Source organism: Python bivittatus, unplaced genomic scaffold (genome assembly GCF_059951505.1).
Source record: "Python bivittatus isolate LINGU-HERP-01145 unplaced genomic scaffold, Pbiv_v1 ctg000570_np1212, whole genome shotgun sequence".
NCBI lineage: Eukaryota > Metazoa > Chordata > Lepidosauria > Squamata > Pythonidae > Python > Python bivittatus.
Window position 1 is genome coordinate 24,290,669 of NW_028277097.1, and position 27,389 is coordinate 24,318,057.

The 27,389-nt window shown below is 49.0% G+C and overlaps 1 protein-coding gene across 9 annotated transcripts in view; it reads left to right on the forward strand.

Annotated features, from left to right (window-relative positions):
* Positions 1-27,389, forward strand: part of CNTFR (ciliary neurotrophic factor receptor) — a 303,394-nt gene that overhangs the window by 233,379 nt on the left and 42,626 nt on the right. The gene's annotated exons all lie outside the window — the stretch shown is intronic.

The following is a 27,389-nucleotide window of genomic DNA, read 5'->3' on the forward strand; positions in this document are numbered from 1 at the left end:
AAATTGATTTCACCATTCCCAATATCTCATACACACATGTGCACCCAGACACAGGCTCTCTTCGCAAGACCCCACCTAAATAAGTCACGGAGATGCAGCGTGTTGTATAAATTCTAAAGCTCAGTTAATTCCAAAACTCAGTTAATTAAGCCAGACAACCAGCCTAAAGAGGATTACATTTAGCCCCCTTGCTTGGGCTAAACTAACTCCCCCATGCTGTGTGAACTACTTGGCCAAGAGACCCTAACCCTCATCCTTCTTCCATTTGTCATTGAAACAAAGTTCTAGAAAGGCCCCGTGATGATGTGGCCTCTCTAGCTGTTCCTTCACTGGGGCTGCTTTAGTTTTCAGCAACCCGCCCCCCGCAGCCATGGAGGATGGAAAGGAGGCAGAAAGGGTGGGAAAGGGCACCCCCATCTGTAAATTTCTCCAGAGGGGGAGAAACAGCAGGAAGTGGGGAGGGGAATTACCGCCTCCTTTGCAGCAGCTGAGAGGACTATAAGAGGACCACCTGGTGAGCAACTGAGTCTTCTGGATGTGGCTTCTGGGAGATGGAGTGGTTGGGTGATGGTGTCACTTCTCTCTCCTCACAAAGACATACACATACACACGTACCTGTTTCTGTCACTCCATGTTTGTCTAGTTGTTTTACTTTCTTTGATTATCGAAGTGGTAGCCAAAATAACCTTCGAAGCTCCCTATACTGTCTCCCCTTTGGGCTTTTTCATTCTTTGCTTTATGCAATTCTTTTTCGTGGCATTCTTAAGTAGGCAGTTAATTGTTCTCTTAAGGCAGGTATTTTTCCAGACACTCTAAAACGCACCTACCTTCGCTCTCTTTTAAAGAAACCTTCATTGGAAGCTTCAGTTTCTGCTTATCTCATCCCCCATCTTCTCTTTCATTTTCGATTAAGATTATTGACCCAGTTGCACTCACCAGTTCCTTCCTTATTTGTCAGCAAATAATTTCGCTGACACATTTCAATCATGGTTTGGGGTGATTCTACAGGGCTGGCACTGCCTTGGCTGGGCAGCAATTTGCTGGTGCCAGTACTGGTGCTGCTGGAGTTGTCAGCAGCACATGGTACCCTGGATCCCAACTTTTCACTATCTTATTCCAATCCATTAGGCTCTGACGATATGACTGTTGGTTGGTATCGCTCCTATATTTCCCATCAAAGGTCTTCAGTCAAGGGGAAGGGTCTTTGCTCTTAACCTTCCCTTTATCTATGGGTGTTCCAGCACGTTTGACCCTAGATCTGCTGTTGTTCACTTTCTCTCCTTTGTGGTTGGGTTCTCAGATTTGTTCTTTTCAATGTAACGATCACACCTATGCTGGCGACTCCCCTCTGCCCTGGCTTGGCTGATGTCCTCCCTCTCCAGCTGTTCACTGGGATCTCCTGCCACTTTAAATTGAATTTGGACAAGACTTGGGCTTATTGTGTTTCCTCCTGATCATCCTTCTCTCTCTCCTCTTGTTTTTACCTTTCAGGACTGACAGCTGACAGCCTCACTGGTGGTGCGAGATTTGGGTGTTCTTATTGATGAACAGCTTTCTTTGAAGATTTTATTTGATAAAAGCACAAAACCTTGTAGCCTGGCCTTCTGAATATCTGGAGAATTCATCCATTGAGACAGCTGAACAGTTCATGTCTTGGTGGTGTCACACGTGGACTACTGTGGTAGGCAGGTTTCCCTGATTCTGCTCTTCATCCTCTAGTTCAGATCCAGAATACAGTCCCAGAATTCTCCAAATTCACCCTTATTTCTTCTTCCTGATGAGCCTTACATTGGCTGGGTCTTCAGGAGCATTACTGGGGCTTAATGGATCCATAGGAAACATAGCTCACTTTCTCATAGCCACCCTCTTGCCACAGTCAAAAATCTTCATGCCACAGTGGCTGAGACACCTCCTCCCCCCAAAATAAATTCTGGTTCTGGTGAAACAGGAGGAGGGAGGTTTTAAGGCAAGAGGCTAGAGCAAGATTTCCACTTCAGACGAAGAGGACTGATGGCCCTATTTTTCCAATTGCTGCTAGAAATTACATCTGATGGAAGGTGGATTGATGTAGTGCGCAAGAATGCTGGAGAAACAACTTTCATCCAGATGCTCTCTGTTTCTTGGAAGTGGAGAGGAGGCAGTAGGTTACTCACTCCCTGGGCGTGTTTTCACAACATGCTTAACCAGGTCAATGGATGACCCAGAGGTTGCATTCTCATGTCATGGAAAGCTTGATTAGTGTTGATCTCAATTGTTGGGGGGTTTCGGATTGGCATCTTGTGTAGACCATCCCCTTTGGCTAGGTCATGATTCAATGTATTTTACAAACCCAGAAACAGGTTAATTCAAGTGGTGTTTGTGGTGCAAACCCAGTTTTTTTCAGTTGCTGCAGGGCCCGAATGAGTTGTGTTTCGCCTCTGCCATCTAGGGACAGCAATGGAGAGAATCATTCCCAGGGCTTTTTCTTGGGGGCCCTCTTTCCTGAGGCATTAGGTAGCTATTGCACATCTTGTCTGCTCCAAAAAGATAGTTTCCAAACTGAAGCTTGCTTTCTTTATGGGCTTTTCAGATCTTCTCCATCTCCCCAAAGTAGCTCTCCATTTTCCAACCTTTTGTGCTGAAAACATGCAAGGCACCATCTTGGGTTACTAGGCTGAAGGGTCATGCCGGCCACTCTTCTCTTTCCATCCATGGCCAACAAGCTGCTACAGGGAGGGTGGGGCAGGAGGCACCGCCTTTGTTGTTACTCCAAAGCTCAGGGCTGTTCATGCCCACTGAGTCCTGACAGATAGCCATGACACGGAAGCCTTTCCACACAGTTTTTCTTCCATCCTTCCTCTTCTGTTTGCATTAGAGGTTTGCGCTTGGAGGGCACTGGAGGGTAGAGCTGATTCCTTTCTTGGTGTGGCTTTGCTCAGGGCAGTAAAATATCTGAGTCCCTTTCAACAACATGTACGTCTTGTGGAGCAGAACATGCTAGCAAGGACTCACACATTATAAATCTCAGTGCAAAATGCAAGGAGTGAGGGGGCTGGAGAAGAAACTTTGTCTCCAGGGAACAAAAAGCAGGAAGGGAAGGAAGGCTGTAAGGGGAGGGGCTGCCAGTCTTTTGGGACTCAACAAGATCTATTTAACTCTGGACATGAATTTTTGCATATTACTAGCAGTCATTGGGTGAGGCATCTTGAACACAACTGTAACCCCGGATAGGAAAGAGGGCTGAAGATGGATAGACGTGTTGCTGAAAGGCTCCAGAAGTCATATCTAGTAATAAATCAAGTGGAGGAATTTGTCCCTTCTAACAGACACCCTCCCCCTGCCCCAAATCTTCTCAGGATGCTGGAAAACAGTATTCCGTTTCAGCTTTGCAGCAAATGTGCTGTGGCGTTGGTGGAGACCCATCATCCAGAGCGACTAGCTCCATTAACCCCTCAAAGCCAGCTCTTTGTAGCCAATTTCCTTTTTCACTGAAGGTGCCCAAGATTGATGTTATATTGGCCACTTTCCCTTGGCACAGATGCTGGTCTTAATATGGGACATATTAGATTATCAGCAGCTTCACACGTGAGTCCTTTAAAATCCCTCAAACTGATACCTTCTGGATTTATTGGCAGTATACATCTCTGGTTGTCAGTTGGATTATGAGCTTGAACAAGAAGCAAAAGTTCACTTTTGGATCTCATCTAGTAGAATCAAAGGGCAAAAGGTTCCCAGAACTACTGTCTGGGTTCCTCTCCTGATGGGCTCCAAATCCCCCTTGCTCCTCTGCAGCCATAGTGCATCCATGCTTTGGAAAACTGGCATTACTTACGCCTTGCTGGTCATCTTGTAATATGCTCTGTATTGGGTCTGCTCTCGAAACCAACCCAGAGGCTGGGTTCACGCAACACCCTAATCACAAAACATGGGTTAATTAGTAAATCACACATGTAATGATTAAAATGGGCCAAAAAGACCACACTTTAAATCCCCCTTCAACCCCAGAAGTCACTGAGTGATGGGAACCTGTTGCTCTCGGTAATGGCTGTGTTCACATAAGATGTTATGCCAAACAAATAAATCATGTGGTGGCTTAACTTCGCATCCGGTTCCCACGACTTGCTAAGACAATGGCTGAGGCCCTGAAGCTTACTCAGCCACAGACTCCCCGACTACCCCGTAGCCCAGTCTAGCGTGTTGCACAAACCCATCTGATAATTTTCAGTTGGGGTGAAGTGTGGGACAAAGCACTGGGGTCACACGTGGCTCCTTGATGGTGTTGGTAGTGCAGTATTGCTGAGCGTGATTCAAGATGCTGTTCTTCGCTTATAAGACCCAACTGGCGAGGGAGCAGGGGAGTTACCGGCCCTGCTCCAAACGCATCTGCTTGCCATTGAAGGCCCGGGGCTGGGAGGTCTCGTGGTCACGGCTAACTTGGGCGAGCATGTTCTGAAGTTGGGCTGGTCTCTTCTCTGGCTCCCGAAGCACTGACCTCCTTCTGTGATCGCTCCATTTAACTTATGCGTCCTTGGGTTCAGCTCCTGGGGGTGGGGGGTCTCCACTCTTGCTGCTGCTTTTAGTCTAGTTATATGGTCTGAGGGGCAGATTGTTGCCATTTTTACTCCTTATATACTCCTTTGTTAGCTGTTTGGGCAACAGCCTTTGAGAGGGAAAAGTTTTCCTGGGATTGCTTGCTTCCCACCCAAGCTCAGGAAAGAACGCACCTTCTTGACACAGGTGCCGACAGATGTGTCCTGGGCCCTCGGGCCCCTCTGAAGCAGCTTTTCTGTTTTGGATTCAATGTGCTGCACATCCCTAGCTGGAAAGCCTTTGTGAAGCAGCCCCAGAGTTCTCTCCTTAATTCAGCAACCTTTCTGCTGGCATCCTTATTTTCCCATTTCATTTCTGAATGAAAAGGTCAGTTGAAAATTACACTTTTGATATTGAGCTGAACAGTCCACCCTTTGATTCAGTAAGGAGGGCTATGCGCTGGCTTTTTTTGTCACTGAGAGCCCCAGTCGCTGTTTGCTTTTTGCATCAGGTGACTTTAAACCGTGGTCTGCACAAATCTCGGTTGAGTGTGATGTCTTAACAGAGCCCAGGTGGAAAGATCCTCAGTGACCTTTACGCTGCCCAGAGCGCATTTCTCCGTGCCCGCTGCTTCTGGAGTACTGCAAGGGCGTTATTGTCGGATTCAGAGGGGGCTGTGGTCTTGCCAGACAAAAGACCCACTACTGAGTGCACGGCTGTCTGTGTGAAGCCTGTGCCCAAACCTCCTTCCTGCAGAGATTTGCACTGGATGCCCAAAGGCCACAGGAGAACCAATGACATTTGAGCGACCCGGCGATCGGTCATTGCTTGACCAGGACTAACATGAATGTGCGCAAGGCTAGGTTGCAGGGCCTGCCTTTCCAGCACCTCTTTCTCACCTTACCTCATTGTGTGGATAAGCCCCAAAGGTCCTAAAAATAAATGCCACTTATGGGCAACGGTGTATGAGGTGTTAGAGGTTTACCTTTTCCCCAGAGCTATGATGTAGCTTCTGGCAAGTCTCAGTTTTCCCCGGAAATGGGGATTAATCAAGGGCTTGATGTAAAAGTCCTTTGCAAATTCCTTGAATTCCCTGCTGTTATTAATTTTTAAATTTACAGTTTCACCTTCAAACCATCAAGGACACACTGGAAGGATATCTTATGGGCGAAACCAGAACATAAGTCAAAACGCAGAATAGGAATCAATATTCATAGACATGTGTAATGATATCTATATAAAGGACAAATTGCACTTCTCTTGGGGGGCCAGATGGGATACTTAAGTCAATGATATGAGCCCTCAGAGTTGCCAGCCAGGCCTCTTTGCCCTTTTACAGCCTCTGTGCATCTTAAAACAAATCACACAGGCCCCAAATTAAACCCTCCATCCCTCTCCTACCTAATTGGTGACGAGCTGCCGCAGATTGCCCATATGGTCCTCAACCCAGCAGATCTTTCCTTGCATTAATCCGGCCTTGGGCTGTGCTGCCAAGGCAGAAACGTCACTGTCTGATGTTTGTTCATATAACCCTGCAAAGATCAAGCCCACTTTGAGCAGAGCTGTCATGATGAGATCCCCGTTCGTAGCAGTCCCGGTTGCAGAGCATCGCCAGAACAGGGAAAAGAAGTTTCTGAATTTCAGGAACCGGTGGCTGTGGAGCAGGAGCAGAGGGGGAGACCTTCTGGCCAGGAGGGGGAGGGAGCTGTCTGGTTGCCTGTCCCCACGAGGGCATCTGCTGCCTCTTGCAACGGCCTGTGATGGCTCCTCTGTCGCTCTTGCCCCTTTCCTCAGCTCTCTTCCTCCAGCCCCGCGGAGGTGCCCGGCGACCTGACGTCTTTTCCTTCAGAGCCTCGGCTTTTGAGATGGACTGGGGCCAGAGAAAGCAAGCTCAGGCGGGCCCCCACTCAAGGGAAAAATGCACAGAGCTCTGGGACTTCCAGCCCAGCTCAGCTCTGAGAGGAAACCTGTTGCTGAGGTTTGGGACTCTGGGTCATCAGAAAAGGGCCTTCTGGTGCGTTCCAGGAGAGGCCCTTCCTGTAGAACCCCAACTGGGAGTCTACCGTTTGAAGGGTGCTACAGCTCAGTTTTTCATCCCCTGAAAATGGCCTTGTTCTGTGAGAGTAACTTTTTTTAAGGACAAAGTTACGAGCTGCACTCTCTGCATTAAAACTTAACTACATGAGTTTTCCAGAGGGACAAGACCTTGCATTCAAGGCTAAAATTTTCTAGGGCCTCTAGCAACCTTGACTATAGGGCATCCATACCCTCCGCTTCCCCCGCCCACCCAAGCCTAGCCCTGCCTGAACGGCAGCTTAAAGAGACTGCAGTGAACGTCGAAGAGTGGGAGAGGGAAGACACCGGGGGTTCCTTCCACACACACCCCGCCATCCTCCCTCTGCAGCCCCCACAGTAATTCCTAGGGAAATCCTTTGGCAAGTGCCATAAAATCCTTTCAAGCCTCTGATAATGCTGTTTTATAAATCAGGACACCACAAAAGCAGATTTTGATCTGATAGAAAATCCCAGCGGTTTTTCTACAGAAGCTGCTTGGTTTCTGGGTGGGGGATGATGGGGAAGACAGTTTTGGGTTTCCACCACCAAGGAGGGGTTTGGGACATGAAAACTCATCTGGGGGACCAGCCTGTACTGTGCATGTTCAGGAAGCACCGGTCTTTGCTCCATCTGTAATGGAAGCAGGACGTTTCTTAGGAACAAGGTTGAGATTAGTAAAGAGCAAAACATGGCCTTTCCACTGAATGTCTTCTTTCCAAATTTGGACAGGTCGGATTGCATTTCTGCAGCTTGTAGGATGAGAGGGTTTAATGGAACTTGAGAGTCTCTTGTTGGAAAAAAGGGCATCGGACAGAGTCCAAAACTCTCTAGAAGAAAGGGGCCCCTTCTGACAGGAAGGCTTCCTCTGAGTTTATCTGTCTACAGACTGGCCAAAGTGTGACTCTGGTGCCCCATTTGGGGCTCATAAAGTCTGCGCATGTTTGTTGGGCTCATGGCAAAAAGGGGAAGAAGGGAAGCAGTGGACTTTTTCAGCAGAGGGAGGGAAATTTCTGGGGCAGCAGTTGGAGAGACGGTGCCTTCATGATTGAAGAAGGCCTCCAGAAAACCCGTCTTGGAGAGTCGTTCTGCGGAGCGATCAGCATATTAGGTTTTTGGCTGCGGGTGATACCAGGGAACAGTCAAGCAAAGTATCTCTTAAGCCTGGTATTCCTGAATGCTTGACAGAAAAATTGGAGCCTTCATTTCACATTAAGTGGACAAAGAGCACATGGGCTGGTAGGAGCCAAGCCGCGAGGGGTGCTTCTGCTGCGTCCAGCAGGAGCCTTTTTGGGTCAACCCTCAAATAGCTCTAGGCTGGAGAGGCTTCAGAAGCATAGTTCAGCATCATTCATTCTTTATTATCTCTCGCTCTGAGGCTCAAATATTTGGATTTTTGCTCTCCAGGGTATACATGGTCTTATTTGAGAAAGCATTTATAAATCTGGTTCATGTTAGGCTGATGTGCATTCAGGTATTCGTTTATTCCGTCAAATTTTCTAAGAGTATTTTTAAAATTAAATACATATTTGGTGTGCTTAACTTTCCCTAAGACATACTGTACGGCTTTTAATATGCAATTTTCTCAAGGCACAACTTTTATATGCACGTTTCCAAGGGTTCCCTGGCTCTCCAGATGGATTTTTTTTTCATTTCCAGTGGGTCCTAATAGATTCTGGGATTCCGTGCCCTCTCATGCCACGATGGTATCCTTTTCTGTTGGAACAAACGTCGCTTGGAATGGAGTCTGTGACGGACGTCTTGGGTTCAGGAACCCAAGTGGGCCAATGGCTGGACTGGGAGGGAGAAGCTCTCTTTGGTGGCAGCAAGTCCGTTCAGAAGGTCTCTCAATTCCCTGGCTGGGGAGGACCTTGAGTGCCATGGGCTCAAAGTTGGTTGAAATGTGGTAACTTTCTTGAAGACTCTGACTATTGACCTCTACCTGGGAATTGAGTGCAGGGGGCGGGGGGTCTTCAGTCCAGTGGGACAGCAGAAATAGAAATTACTCTTTATAGCCACACTCACGTCTGGGAAGACATTCAAGTTCAGCCTTTTAAAATAATGCCCATTGTTCTAAAAATTTAGTGCATTTTGGAAACACAAGCACAAGAGGAGGTGAGGCACAGGAGGCATCTTTTCTCCCATCAAGTGTTTCGTACTGAAGAGTGTTCGGTGGTGGGCAGAATGCCCATCTCAGCAGCATCTGCTCCTCTCTGGGAAAGTCTAGATGGAGAAGAAGCACCTCCATCGTTTGCTGCCTGAGATGCGTTGCAGAGGAGCATGCCAGAACATGGAAGATTCAAAAAGCATTCAGGAAGGCAAGATTCCAGAGCAAGCAGGCTGGCCTCCAGAATAAATGATTTGTGTTCCCAGGACCCCTGAGCAGGCTTGGAAGTCCAAACAGCAGAGGAAGAAGGAAGAATTCAAGAAGAGCAAAACCTGAAAGTGTGGAAGGGTTCTTTTCTTTCCAAGGACTGGACACACCACAGCATAGCAAATCTGTGCACAATGCTTTATTGCAGCGCACACCTTCCCCAACAGCAGGCTATTGCGCTGGGTCAACTCCACCTATCTAGGACTTGCAAGTTGCTGTTGCCACATAAATACATCTTTAATACTCGGTTCTTTATACTCAGTTCAGACAAAAGTCTCAAAGTCTGTAAAGTGGCATACAACCTTTACCTCCCTCCAAAGGTTCTTGGCTGGCTGGGATGAGGGGCTGCCTCAGTGTGGTTCTCCTCTTCTGGTTGCTGCCGAGCGCCAGGCCGAGCTCCAAGCTCTGCTCTTAAGCAGGGTTGCTCATGAGCCCTCCAGTTGAGCTCCCAGGCCAAGCTCCAGGCAGGACTCCCACCAGGATAGGCTGCTCACCGTGACCGATAGTCCTCTTGCCTCTTGTAATAGGTGTCAGTCTCCAGACATCGCCTCCCACTTCCTCGTCTGCTTACCCTTTTCCTGTCTCCTGTTCTTCTACACACCCACCCGCGCTCTGTCTTGGCGTTTGCTTTTGTAAGCCAAGGGCCTGGGTGGGGTGAGGCTGCCTCTGGACATCGGCAGGTCTTTGAAAACACCAGGGTGTGGCTCAATGATCATAGGCAGCTGGAACGCTAGCTTGGATGTTTGCAAGTAAACTGTGTGATGAGGGAATGAATGAATGCATGCATGCATGAGCCCATCTCCTCTCAAGTTTCTGGGGCTGTACACTTTTACAACGCTTTGGGAAAAAGCATGAGCTGTGCTGAGCCTTGGGGAGGTGGGGTGGGAAGTGTTTCTGCCTGGCTGCAGCTGCTTTTCCCAAGCACAGACAGCCATCCCAGCTTCACTTCCTCACAAAGTGAAGGGTTTATCCCAAGGGGTGGAACACGGCTTGTTTGCTCAAGGGAGCAGCCAAGGGTTCTTGGCAACCTCGTGCTCCTGGAAAGCAGCCTGATCCGGTCATGCAAAGTCTGGATGTGCCCTGGGTAAGGAACCTACTATCTGTGGCAAGTGACTAGAAAGGTGGGGGGCTAAGCCCCCCATCTTCAATTAAGGGGAAGAACAGAGCAACCTTCCCTGCATTACACATCTCCCCACCACCGCCCCACTTTTGAATTCACATTCCATCCCCAGCGAAGGGCACCGCAGCTATGCTACACTTCCTCTAATCCTTGGGAGTTATCTCCTGCTGCTGTCCCAGCGCCAAGCAGTCACTGGCTGTTTGCCAGCCCTTGAAGCACGTCCAAACCTTACAGACTTTTAAAAAGTTCCCGAGCCCTTTAAACGTGCCACTGAGTCTAAAGAGCCCAGCCGGGAGAGGGACTGTGTTACTCAAGCGCTGCTCTGACCCTTTGCAGGGGAATGAAGCTTGGCCACCTCCCTTTTGGGTCTTCTGGTAATTGCCAGCCACCTGGAGGCCAGGAGATGGCCCAAGAAGGGCTTTGCCACAACAGCATCTGCAGCAGAGGGCCGGGAGGGAGGGAGGGAGGGAGGTGCCTGCCAAAGGGCTCCCCCAGAGAACCCCCGGGGGCAACATGCCACCTCCATGATCAAAGCAGCCAAGCCCTGAATCCCAGATGACACAGCGCTGCAAGGAGTGATGGCTGTTGAACTTCCAGGAGTCTCTAGCTGGCCGCTGAAAAGAGGACTGGACCAGGCACGGTTCTGCTCTGCTTCAGCAGGAGGTTTCCTGTGTTGCTGTGATTATTTTTAACACATGCTGAGCACATTTCTAAACGAAGAGATCGCAGAGTCCAGATTTTCTCGCTCCTGATTTCTTCCTCATCTCCAGGTACAGAGGGAAAAAGAGAAAGAGAAGCCACATGGCCCCTCTGTCTCTTCTTCTTCAGTCTGTGCAGCGCAGTCATTCCGGGTGAGAAGCACTTTCTCACGCAGCCCCTCTCCTCCTGTGCGGCCTCGTCCTCTCTAGCTTGACAGTGGCCCGATATGGGAAGAGGGGGCTGCTATCAAGTCTTCTCCCACCCAACAGGGCCTCCAGCATCTTTGCTTCTGCACAGTTGCTCCAGTTGTCCTCTGTCGTTGAGCGTGGTGTAGTTCTGCGGGTGACCTAGGCATCTGGAACTCCAAAGCCTATCTTTAAAGAACATTCGTTCCTCCTTGGCTAAAAATGGCAGATTTGGGGCATTGCATAAGACAGTGTTTCTCAACCGTGGCCACTTGAAGATGTGTGGACTTCAACTCCCAGAATTCCCCAGCCAGCATGGCTGGCTGGGGAATTCTGGGAATTGAAGTCCACACATCTTCAAGTGGCCACGGTTGAGAAACACTGGCATAAGAACTCCTTTCCAATAAGTGATAACCATGCAAAATTAAGCCTGCTATGTTGCTTAAATATGAGGACTTCCACAATTGGCTCTCACCTCGCCCTAGTGCTTCCTTTCCCCATGAATGTTTTGTGGGAACCCGTGGGTTCCTCCCCATTCCACAAGAAGTTCAAAGTTTGCCATGGGGAGACAACTGCTCTCATCTGACCACTGAAATCACAGGAGACAACTTATGTGCTTGGAGCCATCTTTGTGATGTTTCCTCTCTTCCCGCCTCAAGGCATACTGGAGCCACTCCTTCTGTAACAGGTCTTTTTTCTTCTATGTGTCCCACCTTATCAAGAAGTACGGCCCCTCCCTCCATGATGTCACTTCCTGTGAGGGACTTGTATAGAGAACACGCTAACAAATTAATTAATTTCAGAGGAATTCCCCCCTGCCCAGTTTTTGGAGTAGGCTCCCTGGAGCCTCACAACAGCAGCTTCAGAGACACTGAAATAACTCATTTATGTTGTTTTTGCACTTTTTAATGCTTTAATTACTTTGCTCCCCCAACTGAAACGTTGGGTATGATATTCTATGTACGCGCCAGATGAAACACAGTCCTGGCATCCTCATCACACGGAGAGTTGTGAAGACAGCCCTCGTGACACTTCCAGGGATCCTTGGGGTTCTTTTTTATCCAGAGGCTCTCATTTCTAGGAACAAGTACAGATTTACAACCTTGTCCGCTTTCTGAAGACACAGCTCCACTCGCTCACCCGTTCACACACCTGCACATACCTTCCCACCTAAAGTCTCCCTGGCCAGGCCACCTTTGAGGTTCAAAAGAATCGAGGCACGAGGCCCACCTTGCTCTGTGGGATGGCCCCTGTGGTGAGCCACAGAGATGACCTTGGGGAAATTATGTGGTGACAGTTACAAAAGCGATCGCAGTCCCCAAGGCCAACAGTTCCCATTCAGGTTTAGGCTTTCCTGCAAGTCTTGGACAGCCCACCAAGCTTGTCTAGTGCCATTTGGGCACTTTGCTTCCACCTCTTGCTCCTTTTTCACCCAACAGCTATTGTCACTTGTGGAAGAGCCAGTGGGAATCCATGGCTATTGGCCTTGACGGCTGTGGGACTGGCTCTGGAAGCCATGTGCTGGGAGACTCGTGGGCCTCCTTGTGCAGTTGGTTGGCTACCATGAGAAGAGACTGCTGGACTAGATGGGCCATGGGTCCGATCCAGCAGGGCGCGGCTTCTGTTCTTATGTTATGCCTCGTCCAGTTCATCTGGGATCCATATGTTTTTCTGGGAACCATAACTTGCTGTGTCTTCTTCAAGCCTTCTTTCTAGTACTTTTAAACCAAAATCTCCCTAGAGAAACCTTTCTGGTTCCATGGTTTCCTCTGAACGGGTCTCATTTGCTCCACCTTTCAAACATGGCCATTCACAAAAATAAATGGCATAAGCCCAATCATAGTATCTATATAATGATTGGCATGATATGCTATTGACAATGTCCTTCATTAATATATTGATACATGATTTATTAATCAGGGCGGCTATACATCATAACATTTCTGTACTTGAAACTGACCAGACTGAGGGACCATTTTTGTTCCTAGAGGCCTGAGAAACTGGTCACCATGGCTCCTGCTTTCTTCTGCAGCCTTGGGAGGAAGAGCAACAGCCAGCAGGAGGTCCAGGAGAGGCCACAGTGACTCTGTAGAAAAATGGGGAATTTAGTCACAGGAACACTTGGCACAAAGTGTGGCTTGTGAAGCCCAATTCATGTATGAACTGAAGTGGGACCTGTTCAGCCCTGTGTTCCCGGGGGCAGAAACTGGGGGCCAAGAAGTCTTTGACTCTGACACAAGCATGTAAGTCATTGTGCACATTTTCTCAAACAACTAGAAATCTTGGAGAAAGGCTCAGATCTGGCTTCTGGTGTGAGTCATGGCTGACTGAAGACATCTCTGCAAATGAGTGGAGATGTCAACCGTGGTGAAGAACAAAGGATTGGCGAGTAGACCAGTCCTTCGAACCTCTCCAGAGAAGGAGAGAATGGGAGATAGCCCACACGTGCTTTGAATGGCAGCTTCTCGTGAGGAGACCGTAAAATAGCACCAGGAGCCGAGGGAGATGACATCTTGGCTCGCAACAGTGGTGGAGCCTTTAATAAGGATACCAAGCCAGCCGAACTCACTTTCTAATCACATTCGGAAATATTCAGTTTAACCACTTTGTGGATATTAGAGACCTTCAAAATGGCGAGCTTAATTTGACACCTGGCGGGTTTTGCCTTCTTCTTTGTATTTAAGTTAAACAGACTTAAAAATTCAAAATAATATACAACTGGCAAAAAGCAAAAAAGGATTTTAACTTAAAAAAGTTTTAAATAGATTGGGAGACCAGAGAGATTTGGAATATGGGTTATTTTTGCTGTAAGATTTGAAAAACAAGTATTTAATTAAATAATATACTCATAGGAAACGACCGAATGGAACTAAACCCACATTAGGAACTGAGGCTTGATGAAGGTTGCAGTTGGACACCGGAGGGAACTAAAGGACCAGGCAGAAACGAGTGAAAATGGCTAAGCCAGCTAGAACTTCTTGTCTTAAAGAGTGCTTTGAAAAATGGACTGAGATTATTAATAACTAATATCTCAGAAAGGATACAGATTTCAATGGTTAAAACTTTTAGAAGATGATGAGAACGTTTTTAAAAAATAAGTCTTACCTGACACAGACACTACAGAATTTGACGGCATGGAAGACAACAGAATTGAGATCACCAAAACGGGAATGCAAAGGACAAATCAAGGAAAGGGTTTGGACGTGGAACCGCCGCGCAAGAACTCCTGGACGATGCCTCTCCATGAGATAGGCTGGTGAAAGCTCTGGAAGCTCCTTCTGAATGCCAAAAAGTGATGACAGAATGAGTCCTGCGATGCCATTGGAATCATTTAAAGGTCAAGATTAGCCAGAGCAAAAAGGAGGAATATAAGGTTGGACTATCTGACCAGGGAGAGGCTATTTGTCTGATATTTCTGGTAACTCAGAGTCACTCCACAGTGAGGTGGGTGGTGACAAATTTGAAATATAAACAAACAAACAGTGAACTTTTTGCTGAACCAGGACTGAAAATATGATTTCTGGATTGGATATAGATAAAGGTTAGGCTATGGGGAGAAGAGGTTTTTATTATTATTATTATTATTATTATTATTATTATTATTATTATTATTATTATTTGTACCTTTGAAAGAGGGTGAAAAGTTAGTGTATTAGTTTATGCTTGGTGTGATGAAGGTTGGAAGCCACTTCATGATCGTCTTTGTTGCCTTTTTCTTTTCTACTTTTTTCTTTAGTTTTTCTTTTTTCTGTGCCTTCTGAAGTTTTATTTTTTTTTCCTTCTAATTTAGTTTGTATTCGTGTACACTATGTTTATTAAAAACTTCAATAAAATCATTTGAAAGAGAGGGAGAGGCTCAGATCTGTGCAGGCCACGTGGTTCTGTATTGGGAACTAAGGGCAGAAGCCCCATTCTGGGAGCAGCGAGAAGACGCACTGCATACCCACCTTCCCCAGGTGGGAAGCCTCCACGGACGCCCCCATTCTCGCCCGAGGTCTGGTTGAAACCATAGTAAGCTATGACTCTCAGCCCAGGCCTTGGACGTGGAAAGGCAGCCCCGGCCTAGGCGAGTGCTGTCGTCCGTCTTCCCAGCTGCTGCTTCCTTCCCAGCTAGCAGGTGGATAGAGGTGATTTGGAGGGTTTAAAATTTAACATCTGGAGTTTCTGGCAAGCCTGCTAGGACATAACGGCTATGCCTTTAGCCACCCCAGAGGCTCCGGGAGAGCGTCTCCCAGTCTTCAGATGCAGGGTACGGCAGCAGCATTCATTTCTCCTCCACACATAGGAAGAACGATCACAAAGGATCCTCTGCTGTGGAGTAGACGGGGGATCATCTGAATCTTCACAGTAGCAGTCTTTGCTCCCCTTTGCCCCAGTTATGGTCTCACTTCTGACCCTTTACTGGAGATGTGACTATCACAACTCTGCAGTAGAGGCAACCCACTGGAGCATGGGACTCCAGGAGGCCCTCCTTGCAGGCTGCTGGTGTGGCATTTCCATCGTTCAGCCTCTTTCCCGCAGCTTAAAACAGTCCACTAGGCTCTGTAGTTTCTCTCACAAGAACAGCATTTTGGGCCAATCCATCCTGTTCATCACATCCCTGATGGAAAAATGCATGGAATCCAGATGGCAGGTGAACGATACCCTTGGCAGCAAGACTGTGCCATTTGCCCGTTGACCTGGAAGGAGATATCCCAGAGTTTTTGGCCACCCACATTCCTTGGCAGGACATGTGTGTGTGTATTTCTGTATATTCTTTCTGTCAAGAAAGAAAAGAGGAGGAGCATGGAGCTAAGCCACTCCCACTGTTAGATATAGCCACATCCACTGCCGTCTACTACTTGCTGGACCTGAGTCTCTCTAAAGTTTTGTTGATAAGATCATTAAGGGTGCCCTGTTTTCACAGCAAGGTTTTAGCAGTCCACTTGCAAAATGGGAAACTCAGCGCTGTTCCCTCCTGCCTCTTGGACGCAGCTATTCCTACCTTTTGTTTCCCCGCTTCCTTGACTCTCAGGTTGACATAAAGCATGTGATTATTCTTCATGCATTTCCTTCCTTCAGAAAAGAGCCAGACGTGGCTGGTGCCCAGAAGATTGGACATGGAGACACTGAGCACCTATCATTGCTCAGCTGTGAATTTCACAAGGCAACTTGGGAGGAAGCTGAAAAAGAGATGTGGTGGGCAGATGGTATCAAACAGATTTCAGGACCATCCTTAGAAGACCTATGGCTGGAAGCAGAGTAGGAGGGACAGCATTTGTCCATAAGCCTGCCCAGAGAAAAGCCCAGCTCTTTGGTGCCAGACTACATAACTAGTCATCCAGGTCTGTGGTGACCAAAGCTAGAAAAACCAGGTCTGTAGAGATCTGTTGTCAAGTCCATCCTGAGCAGATGATGATGATGATGATAGCTCTCTGTGGGTTTTTTGTTTGTTTAGAGATATTGGTAATGACTAGCTAGAAAAAGACACAGGGAGATCTCAACCCCTGCGAAGTCAGTAGATTCTCTCCATCCCGTGCAGACTTTTTTTCGTGCAGATGGATCCACTGGTAATGGGAGTTGCACATGCTTCGTGTCGCGCAAGATGATAAGTGTTCCCTATCCCGTGCAAGGAGTGGTTTGATGTGGGTGACCCTTGAATAAGAGTCTTCTTGGTTGGGACACCCCACCGGTAGAACCTGCTCCGAATCCTGCTGCTTTTGAGGCACAAGGCAAAGACCCCCCTTCTTACTTTTCCAGCCCTTTCAAATACCCAAGGTTAAAGCTTTGTGATGTTTACTCGGCTGCATTTCCCTTTGTGTTTTATTGATCTTTTTTTAGATCCGTGCTTTTATGACTGAGTTGTTTTATTATTTTGTTAGCCGCTCAATAAATATTTATTTTGAAGAATGATGGCATTCAATTTTTTTGAAATAAATACATAAATGAGGAGTGCCGTCTAGCTCCTCTGCCATCCTCAGGGATCTGTGTTTGGTATAGAAAATATAAGGGTGAATTTTAATTCTACTCTGAGAGTAAAAACTACATCCATATCACCGTGGTCACAGGCTGAATGTAACTTCAGATTACCAGTTGCAGAATATGAGGCTACAGGTTTGAAACCATCTGGTCAGATTATCTTGAATTAAGAATTTCATGTTCATAATTAGATCTGCAACCTTTAATGCACTGTAATCCATTTAAAAACTTTAAAAAGCACTTCTGCTTACTTGTGGAACATATTCTTTTCTTTTTTTTTTAAGTTAATTCATTTTAGTAAATGTACTTATAACAGCATTCTCCATCCTGGAGCCTTCCAGATGAATTGGACTACTAGGCCCATCCTCCTGGCCCAGCTGGGCAGAGGGAGGTGGGTAGAAGTAGCAAAGGGCTCCTGGAGAAGCCCCACGCTTGCTTTTTGCTTCCCTTGCTGAGAATTAGGGCCGCTTCTGGTGGAGAACAAGGATCAGGTAGGATCTGGAAGTACTCCGGGAGCCAGCTTTCCAGGAAGAGAGCCATTGTGTTTGCTGGAATGGATTGATTGTTTCAGCTGAGAAAGGTTTCGTCCAAGGGTGCCTGCAGGATATGGTCAAAAAAGTCAAGCTGGCAGCTGCAATGGTGTGATCAAAGCTCCGGGAAAGCTTAACCTGGGGATAAGGGGCAGAGGAGCCCCAAGAGACAGAGTGATGATGCAAAGTGGAGACATGCGCTGGATTATCTGAAGATTTACTTAGGCTTTATTATTATTATGGTTGGTTGCACAGTCAGCCAGATGTTTAGGCTGGATCTGGCACTTTTATCCACCTATCGAGCCATTCCCAAGGACCTGGAATAGGCAGATGTTATTGTCTGATGGTGTTAAAGGTATTGACTCAGGATATTCACTGTTCCAAGTAAAGCTGCCTTTTGCAATTGACTGATGGTGATTTTGTCAATGCCGAGGGCCTTCAAGTGGTGCTCCAGATGTTTTGGGATTGCACCCAAGGCGCTTGTTACTATTGGTACTCTCTTTGCTTTCTTTTGCCACAGTTGTTCTACTTCTATTTGCAGGTTATATTTTGGGATTTTCTCCAGTTCTTTCTCTTCTATTTTGCCGTCTCCAGGTACTGCAATGTCCACTATCCAGACCTTTTTGTCTTTCTTATCAACAATTGTTAAGTCTGGGGTGTTGTGTGGCAGGTGCTTGTGTGTTTGAATTCCAAAGTCCCAGAGCACTTTAGCTTCTTCATTACTTCGTCTGTTTTGTGGTCCCACCAGTTCTTGCTTGCAGGCAAATGGTATTTCTTGCAGATATTCCAATGTACCTTTGTTGCTACTTTATCATGCCGTTGTTTGTAGTCAGTCTGTGCAATCTTCTTGCAGCAGCTGACTAGGTGGCCCACTGTTTCTTCAGCTTCTTTGCAGAGATGTCTTTGCTGTCTTCTCAATTCTGGCTTTATATGCATTTGTTCTTAGGGCTTGGTTTTGTGCAGCCAGAATTAGCCCCTCTGTTTCTTTCTTCAACTTTCCTGCTCTTAGCCATTGTCAGGTCTTGTGGTCATCTACTTTGCCTGCTAGTGTGTGTGTTTGTGAGTGTGTGTGTGTACTGGCCATGTAATACTTTGCCTTGCCATGTCTTTTCTGTTCTTCATTTGGTCTTTCTTGTAGGCCAGTTTGGGCTCTTTGGTATTCAGTAAGCCTTCATGGTGTACTAGCTCCAGTGCATCTTCTTCACTGTCCTTCAGATATTCTTCCAATGCCCTTTTTTCTCATTCAACTGTCTGGTGTACTTGTAACATTCCACATCCACCTATGCTCCTTGTTAAATAGAGTCTGTCAACATCACTGCGTGGATGAAGGGCATGATTCACTGACATGATTTTTCTGGTCTTCCTATCCAGGGCTTCTAGTTCAGCTTGAGTCCAGTCCACTATTCCAGCTGTATATCTAATGACTGGAATTGCCCAGGTATTAATCACCTTGATAGTATAAGAGTTTGGACTTTAAGATCTTCTTCACTCTTCCGATGTCTTCATGACTAACCTTCTTCTTGACTTCAGTGTGCTTGATGTTGTCAGCCTGAAAGATGCCCAGGTATTTGTAGTAAACTTCTTCATCCAGACTCTTGATGTTATTCCCATTGGGCATCTTGATTCCTTCAGTTTTTACTGTTTTTCCCTTGTTGATGGTAAGAGTGGCACATTTGTCCAGTCCAAACTCCATTGCAATGTCTTGGCTGTATATTTGGACAGTGTTGAGCAGCGATTCCATTTCAGATGGTATTTTTCCATACAGCTTCAGATTGTCCATGTAAAGGAGTGGAATGGCCTGGCAGATGTTTTCAGTGTTTGGGTCAGCCATGGCCTGACTTGTTCAGTATTGTTGACAGAGGAATCAGTGCAATAACAAACAGTAGTGGTGATAGTGAGTCTTCTTGAAAGATTCCTTTCTTGATGTTAACCTCTCCCAGACTCTCACCATTGACCAGCAACTGTGTCTTCCATTGTGCCATTGATCTTTGCACAAAGCTTCTGATGTTTCTACTGACTCCTGCTATTTCGAGGCACTTGATTATCCAGTCCTGTGGCAGGGAGTCGAATGCCTTCTTGTAATCAGTCCAAGCTACATTCAAGTTGGTCTTCCTTCTCTTGCAGTTTTCCAAACTCATCTTGTCAATTAGAAGCTGATCTTTTGTCTCTCTGCTGTTTGGGCAGTTTTCTTTCTGCTCGGATGGAAAGGGCTTGTTTTCAACTAGATGCTGTTGGACTGCGTCAGCTACCACACCAGTTAGCAGTTTGAAAGTTGTTGGCAAGCAGGTAATTGGCCTGTAGTTGTTGTTGTTATTATTGTTGATTGCAGAGTCAGCCAGATGTTTAGACTGGATTTGGCATTTTTATCCACCTACTGAGACCCTCCCAAGGACCTGGGATAGGCAGATGTTGTTGTTTGATGGTGTTAAAGGTATTGTCACAGGATGTAAGCTGTTCCAAGTAAAGCTGCCTTTTGTGATTGACTAAGGTGATTAGGTTAAGCTTTCTTGATTGATTGATTGATTGATTGAATTTATATTTCACCACAACCTTGCATTTCTCATTGGTTTACAAAATAAGCAAAAAATTGAAACATCCATAGTATGATTAAAAAAATAATAATAAATCATGAAATTAACAGCCAACATATTGCACAATAACCTAAATAGCAAAAATAGAATATAAAAAAATTAATATGGATGCATTAGGCAAGCACTGTTGGAACAATCTCTGGAGAAGCTCAGTTTTAAGTCATCATGGAGGTGATTAGCCTGATCTCCATCGGAAGATGCTCTACAGCCCCAGCACTGACACTGAGAAACCACGCCCTTTAGTTTTGGCTCATTCCGCAAAAGGGGTTTAACATCCCAGTAAGAGTCATCAGGGTGGGGCTCAGGAGACCCTCTTCAAAGCACCAGAACTACCACTGAGATGCAGCACCTCCTGTCTTCATTTCCCTTCACCTCTTGGAAGTGTGGGAGCCCCAGAAGCTTCTCTCTAGAAGATCTAGTAGGTTGGGCCAATACAGGTTGGAGGAGGCGGTCCTGCAGGTGTCCAGGTGCCAAGTCACAAAGGGCTTTAAAGGTTGAAACTGGTCCTTTAAATTGTACCCGGAACTGAACTGGTAACCAATGCAAGGCCTGTAGTGAGGGTCTTCTTGCACCAAGTAAAGCCACAGTTGGTGCAACTGAAGCCAGACAAAGGTCCTTCTAGCCACATCTTCCACCTTTCGCTCAAGCGGGAGCCGTGAGTCCAGAAGGACACAAATCCTCCCCAGGTAGGGCTTGCCCCTCCAGAGATATCTCTGGTGTCGATGGGGAACCCCAATGAACTGAAGCAACTCTGTCTTCTGGGCTTCAACCCCAGTCTGTCCTCTCCCATCCAAACCAATAGTCTGGCCCCAGGCGCCAGAATATGACATCAACAGCATCGGCCTGGGGGAGCAATGTAAAGTTGGGTATGCTATCATCAGTATGCCGATGGTACTGTGCCCCAGACCTTAGGATGGCCTCCCCAGCAGTTTCATATAGATGTTCAAAAGCAGAGGGAAAGGCCGCCCAGGGTCAACCTCACCTTCTGCCCCTCCCACTGGGGGGGAGAGAGCCGAAGCACCCTAGCAGAGGCCCTCCTGTTCCCAGCCCCATAAGTGGTGCAGTAAGATACCATGGTCAGTGATGCCAAAGGTTGTTATGAGATCTAAAAGAACCAATAATAGTAATAATAGAGATGTTCTTTATTGTAGATCAAACCTTATAGGATTTTTGTTCACTTATTTCTCCTTCCAAAGAGAGGGGAAAGTGTCACCAGTTTTCAGCAACTGTCGTCAGAGGCGGTTCTGCAGTTTGAGCCCCATTTGGACCTGGGGCCGCAGCTCCCCCCCCCCCCCCATTTGCCAGTCTGGCATTAGCTGTTCCACTCATAAACTAGAAAGCCAGAAGGCACGACAGGCTTGCAACCTGACAGGGTATTCATCAGTGGGGGGTTTTTAAAGGAGAACTTTAAAAGAAAATGGCAAAAAAGACTGTTTTGAGCTTGGTTCTAAGATTGATTCTGGCCTTCCTTTTTCACAGCAAGCTGCTATCTGAAATTGAAAACTAGAACCAGGGGTAAAAAAACATTCACTAATGCTAAATGTTATGATGAACATTGGACTTGCAAGTAAAAAAGAGCGCTTGACAGGTGGGGGAAAGGGAGAACCCAAGGGAAAGGGCTTTCTATTGTGTTTTCTTTTAAGCTGGGCCTCAAAGCCAAATTTCTCTAGCGAGGTTGGCTGGTTACAACTTTTTGCAAAGTTTTTTCCCCGCTTATCGTTGAGTATGCTTGTATGCACACATTTGTTTCCTAAAACCCCAGCCATAGACTCTGGGCATTTCACAACCACCAGTATGGCACAGAGCATAAAAGCCATAAAATCCACATAAAAACTATAAAAATAAACCTAGGATCAACACAACGTTAAGCAATTACCAGGCACAGTGAGTAGCTGCATCCTGTCCAACCACCTGTTCTCCATAAGCCCACTGGAAGAGGATCACCTTTGGCTCATTCCAGAATGAAGTCAAGATGGGGCCATCTGAGCGGGGCGGGGCGGGGGGCATGTTCAAAAGGTTCGGGGCAGCCACAGCAAGGACCCGGCTCCAATTTCTGATAACTGTCCTTTGGAGGAATAAGAACGGTTGTGTTCACACAACGCGTTTAACCTGCTTACTAAATTAAGCCATTTTCTGGGTGTGCACAAAACAGTGAACTACCAACTAATCAAAAAGGCTGCATTTGCATATCCTGCAAACTGCAGGGGGGGGGATCTGGAATTTATTGATTTGGAAAATTTATATAGCTACCCATATTAAATATATAACTCTGGATGGCAAACAATCCATACAGAAACATTTTTTTAAAAGAAGTAACTAATTAAAACAGTCCAATGCAAGAAAAGATCATGGAGGCCCTACATACGTGCCCGGAAAACAAGCCCGCGTGTGTTGGGCGCCCCTGACCTCCCGGCCCTCACGCCTGGGGCAAATGGCTTTAGCAGGTTAACTAACACCAACCACGCTCAGGATGTGGAAATGCAGTGTGAGGCCCCTCCCTTGGTTCAGGATGTTGTGCGAAGATCACCCCCTGGTGTGCCCCAGGGCTGGGCGCTCACGGCAATGCCTTGCAGAGAGCTCTGCCACCCCCTTGGAAGAGCCCCCTCGGCAGGCCCATTTCGGTGGCCGAGGTTCTCTGGGCTTCCGCTGCACCGTGAGGTCAAGGCCAACTGTCCCTTGCCAAGGGGCCCCTCTTGGGCACGGCTGCGCCTGCCAGGCTTCTGTGCCCATTGGGGAGGCAAAGGAGGTACAGCAGGGAGAGGGTACTTTGTGCCCCTGCCCAGTAAAAGAGAAAGCTGTGAGCGCCCCCGCCCCCGCCCCCGCCCCCCAGCATCTTCTTCCCAGGGACCTCCCCGCCCTGCTCTGGAGGCACTCGGCAGGCTCCAGAGTCCAACAGCTGAGGCACGTCTGGAAGGGAGGTGCAGCTAGCTTGCTCCCTGCTCTCAACAATGCAAGTGGCACCCTGTTTTCAGTGCCAGCGTTCGGACTGGCACTTGCCCAGCCCGCTGTGGAAGAAAGCACCTCGGATCCTGGATAAAAGGCGGCCGCCTGGAAACACCTTTCTTCATCTTTGCCTGCTACTCATCTCTTTCCCCCTCCGCCCCCCTCCGAAATCTGGCCTGCCTCCAAAAGCAGCATTAACCCCCCCCCTTCCTCTATTGATTGGGCTTTGCTATTTGATCTTCCCTTTCTAATGCAAAGCTCTTAATTGGCAAAGGAGGGGGGAGACAGGAAGAGAGGGGGGTTACCCTCAGAGAAGTGCTGAGCTGGTCTGCCGGTTGCCAACTTTTTAACTGCTCTCCGGATCTGCCTTTAAGGGGTGTCAGCGAGCGGCAGGGGTTGTGTTTCTCATACCAGGTTGGTCCTCTCTGATTACTGTCAAAAGCGGAATGGCCAGGCCAGCGTTGTCTTATCACTGTCTTAGCAAAAACCAGGAGTCTGGTAGCGCCTTTTCCAGCTAACAAAATTTATTAAAAGGCAGAAGCTTTTGTGAGCAAAGAGGGCAGCCAGGATGGTGCAACTGGAGCTTCGCCTGCTTTTTCTGTGGGCGCCCTATCCCTTGGGTGTAGAAAATGTAGAGAAACACTGATCTGACTGCTTCTCGCTCAAAGCTTTTCCCACTGCTGAACTGGCCCTCGCCACCCCTTCCTGAGCCAGCAGAAAGTTATTCGGGCCTGAAATTTGCTGTCCTCGTTGCCAATCCCTTTCCTGACTCTTCTTGCCTCTGTTCCATCTTGCTGCTGAGTGAGGCTGTCCTGATTATGTGTGTGCAATGCGTGATAAGCAAAATGATTGGTGGAGCCCTCCTGCTTCACTATATCAGCAGCCAGTGGGAAAAGATTCCACCAATCCCAGCAGGTCAGCCCCACCAGGGAGAACAGACCAGGATGAACCCCCCAGGAAAGCTGAGATGACTTTTATTGAGAGTAATCTTGCAAGTCTGGTTGTACTTCCTCCCCTTCTTCTATCTGTGTGAATTAGGGAGGTGTCTGTCTGAGCCACTTCCACATATTTTCTGCTTGTTTTGGACTTAAGATCTGTTTTTCCCCTCGGGACTCTGATAATGGATCTCGCCTATCCCTGTCAAGGCCATCTTCCTTATTCTTCACAGCGTAGCAGGAGGGGTGGGGTGGGGCTGATTGTGGGGTGCTTGAGGGAGACAACAGCAGAACAGGGGAGGGGAGGGTGTACAGCCAATAGGTGCTTCTCTAAGGTCCCCCCTGACTTCAGCTCTTGACTCCATGGTGGTGGATCTCCTTGTGGCTGCTGGTGTGTCTCTTGGAAAGGGGGATCGGTACAGTCAAGGCCAACTTCAGCCTGCCTCACTTTTGAGTTGGGTGAGATTAATTCATAGAATCGTAGAATCCCAGGGTTGGAGGCCTTCTAGTCCAAGCCCCTGCCCAAGGCAGGAGTCCTCGTGCCATCTCGGACAGATGGTTGACCAACCTTTTCCTGAATGCCTCCAGAGATGCGGCACCCACAACCCCGGGAGGCAACTGATGGACGGATGGACTTACAAGCCGCTGCCCTGAAGCAGCACGCAGTCCCGTCTTCGTGAAGGGAAGCAGCCCGCGGGGACAGGGCAGAACCGAGGCGGTGCCGGAGCGTGTGTGCAGCGTGGCGAGCAGCGGGGGGGCCGGCCCTGAGGGGGAAGGGAAACTGGGCAGCCGGTTTCTGAAAGAAGTAAAGGGCGGTCCGGCGAGGAGGGTGGGGGGTCTGCAGGGCGGGGCTTTGCCGCCTGCTTGTGGCTGCCATGTTGGCTTTTGGGATTCCCCTCCCAGTGGACAGCCCTGGAGCAGAGGACGCACCTTAGGTGTGCAACCTCTCCGGTTGTCACCTTAATTGATTCATTGATTGGCTGGGGGGAAGGCTTTTCCTCTCAGCAGTGCGCCCTGGACTTTTTATAAAAGCAGGATAAAGTTCAGAGATAAAAAATCGTCATCTGTGTCAAAACAATACAGGAAGGAGCCTGGGGCACGCGTTCTGATGCCCCCAGAACGTTCCCGGGGAGGCACGCCCAGAAAGCTGCCTCTGTTCGCCCCCTAACATGCCTCGGGTGGGGGTCGGGGGGCGGACCCCCCAAATGCATTCCCCTCACTGTTGGGGGAGGGAGGAATACATTGGTCTGGCTGGGCAAAGGCCTGTGGCGTTTCTTTTCTGCCTCCCTTCCCGGGATCCCCCAAGGCCGGTCTGGCCCCTGAATGCAGCACAGACTGACGCCCCGCGGCTCAGCGCTGAAGGAAGCAGGAACAGCTGGCTGTTCTCCCGAAGAGGCTGTGCTGGCAAAAGGTGGCTTAAAACATGGGCTGGAGATGAGCGCACTGTGGCGAGATCCAGGGGACCACTGGGGTGGCCAGGGCACAGGGGAAGGGGCGCCAGAGGCCCGCCCTGTGTGAACGGAGCATCGGTGTTCTGGGGGTGGGAGGCCTCTGCGCAGCTGCCACCCGAGGGCCACTGAGAAGCCCCTCTCGGGTCCAGGGGCTGTTCCTGGCCACCCAAGTCAGGGCTGGGTAGGTTCGCTGGGGCTGATCCTTCTCCCATCCCTTGAACGCCCCCTGCCGCCACGGCGCGCTGGAGATGCCGCAGAACACCCGTGGCGGGAGGGCAGGCCGCCTCGGTCTCCCCTTTGAACAACCTCCCCGGCAGAGCCGTGGCCCACCCCGGCCTTCTCCGCCTGGAGGCTGAAACGGCCATGAGCCAAGCCATTGGCAGAGGGAGGAGGATGAAAACGGGAGCCCCCGTGCCATCCACCCGTCGCTCTCTTCCTTCGTGCGTCTCCTCCCATCATTCTCCCGGAAGCTTTTGGCTCTGAGCTGGCGAGGCAGGCTCTTTGCTTGCAGAGAAGCGCTCCCCTGGAGGAGCCTGGTGGCGCAAGGCGCAGAGGAAGCTGCCCATTCGATCAGGCCCTGATCCAGCTTCCGGGTAGTCAGAAGCCCTCCTGCGCCAGTAAGGGGGACCGAGGTCACGGGGCACCTTCAGCCGTGCTCGTCTGGGTAGTTTGGTTAATGGGGCCCCAGCCTGCTATGGCTCCTTCCACAAACCCTGTTTGCAAGCTCATGGCTTATTGCAATGCGGGCATCAGGGCAAGGCGGTCGTGGCAGAGGCTCTGCCAGATGAGAAAGAGGGAAGGTGGGCCGTGCCAGGGAGGACTGGGCTGCCAACCCCTCTGCGTCACCCGGAGCTCAAAGAGGGAAGGCAGGACTTCGGGGTCCAGCCGCTTGGCTTTTAGAAAAGAGACCCAGGGCAGGTCTGGGCCTGGCCTGGGCTGCAGAGCGGCCAGTTTAATCCACGCACCCGACAAGTTTCAGGGGCATCAGTGAGGGCAAAGCGAGAAATCTGAATTTGGAGTGAAAAGGGGTCTCGCGCGACCCACCAGCACCACTCTGCATGGGAGAACTGGCCTTCTGCCTGCCTAGGCGCCCACCCCCCAGCACCCCCCAGGAAAGGCCAGAAGCTGCAGGCAGACAGGAAAAGGGGTGTCCTGGTGCTGACCCTGTTCCAGCCAGGGACAAAAGGCTCCCACTTGGCCAGACTCTGCTGGGCATCTCTGCCTGGGCAGGGGCACGCACGGTGGTCTCCGAGTCGTGCCCTGTGGAGCTGCAGCCTGGTTTGCGCCCTCCAGCCAAACGGGGACTGGAGGGCCCTGGGCGCTGCTCAGAGCTGTGCTCCCCAAACTGGACAGAGGGGGTGGCCCCTTCTCTTCTCTTTGCTGGCCGAGGGGGGAAACTGGCCGGACGGCCACAGTTCTCAGTAGGGCGATTTCCACCCCTACCGTCCTGATGCACACCCAGCCCCAGCTTCAAACTCCAACTTTTCCCAGAAGCTGTCAGAACGTTGTTTTTCACCTGAGAGCGGCCAAGGAGAACCTCACCAGCCAGGGACTGAGACACCCATAAACAGTACAGGCTTCTGACTGGCACAGAAGTCTTCCTCCAGCCTCAGTTCATCACTGGCCACTTCCGGTCAAAGACGAGGGCATCTCCAGCAGCGTCTTGGAGAAGACGCCTTCCAGCCCGCCCCCCCGGGCACCTGGCAAGGGCGCGCCACTGGCGTGTGCCTAAGAAGGTGCAGAGCAGCTCCAGCCGGGTTCCCTGCTGACAAGCCGTCCCCGTTCAGGTCTCTGGGGAGGGGGCCGCCTGCAGTCTGTGGAGAGCCGCGAGGCTGATCCTCGGCCTAATTCAGCGGTGGGCTCACGTGTCAGCTGTCAGCTCCTCCCCAAACATAGAGGCACTTGGGCCTTGCATGCAAAATGGATTTTCTGGGAATTTGCAAGGAAATCCATTCATTAGTTTGGGGCTTTAAATTAATTAAAGGACCCGGAGTCTTTTTAAGGAATTGGACGTCTGTGTCGGTCTCTGTCATAGAACAAAA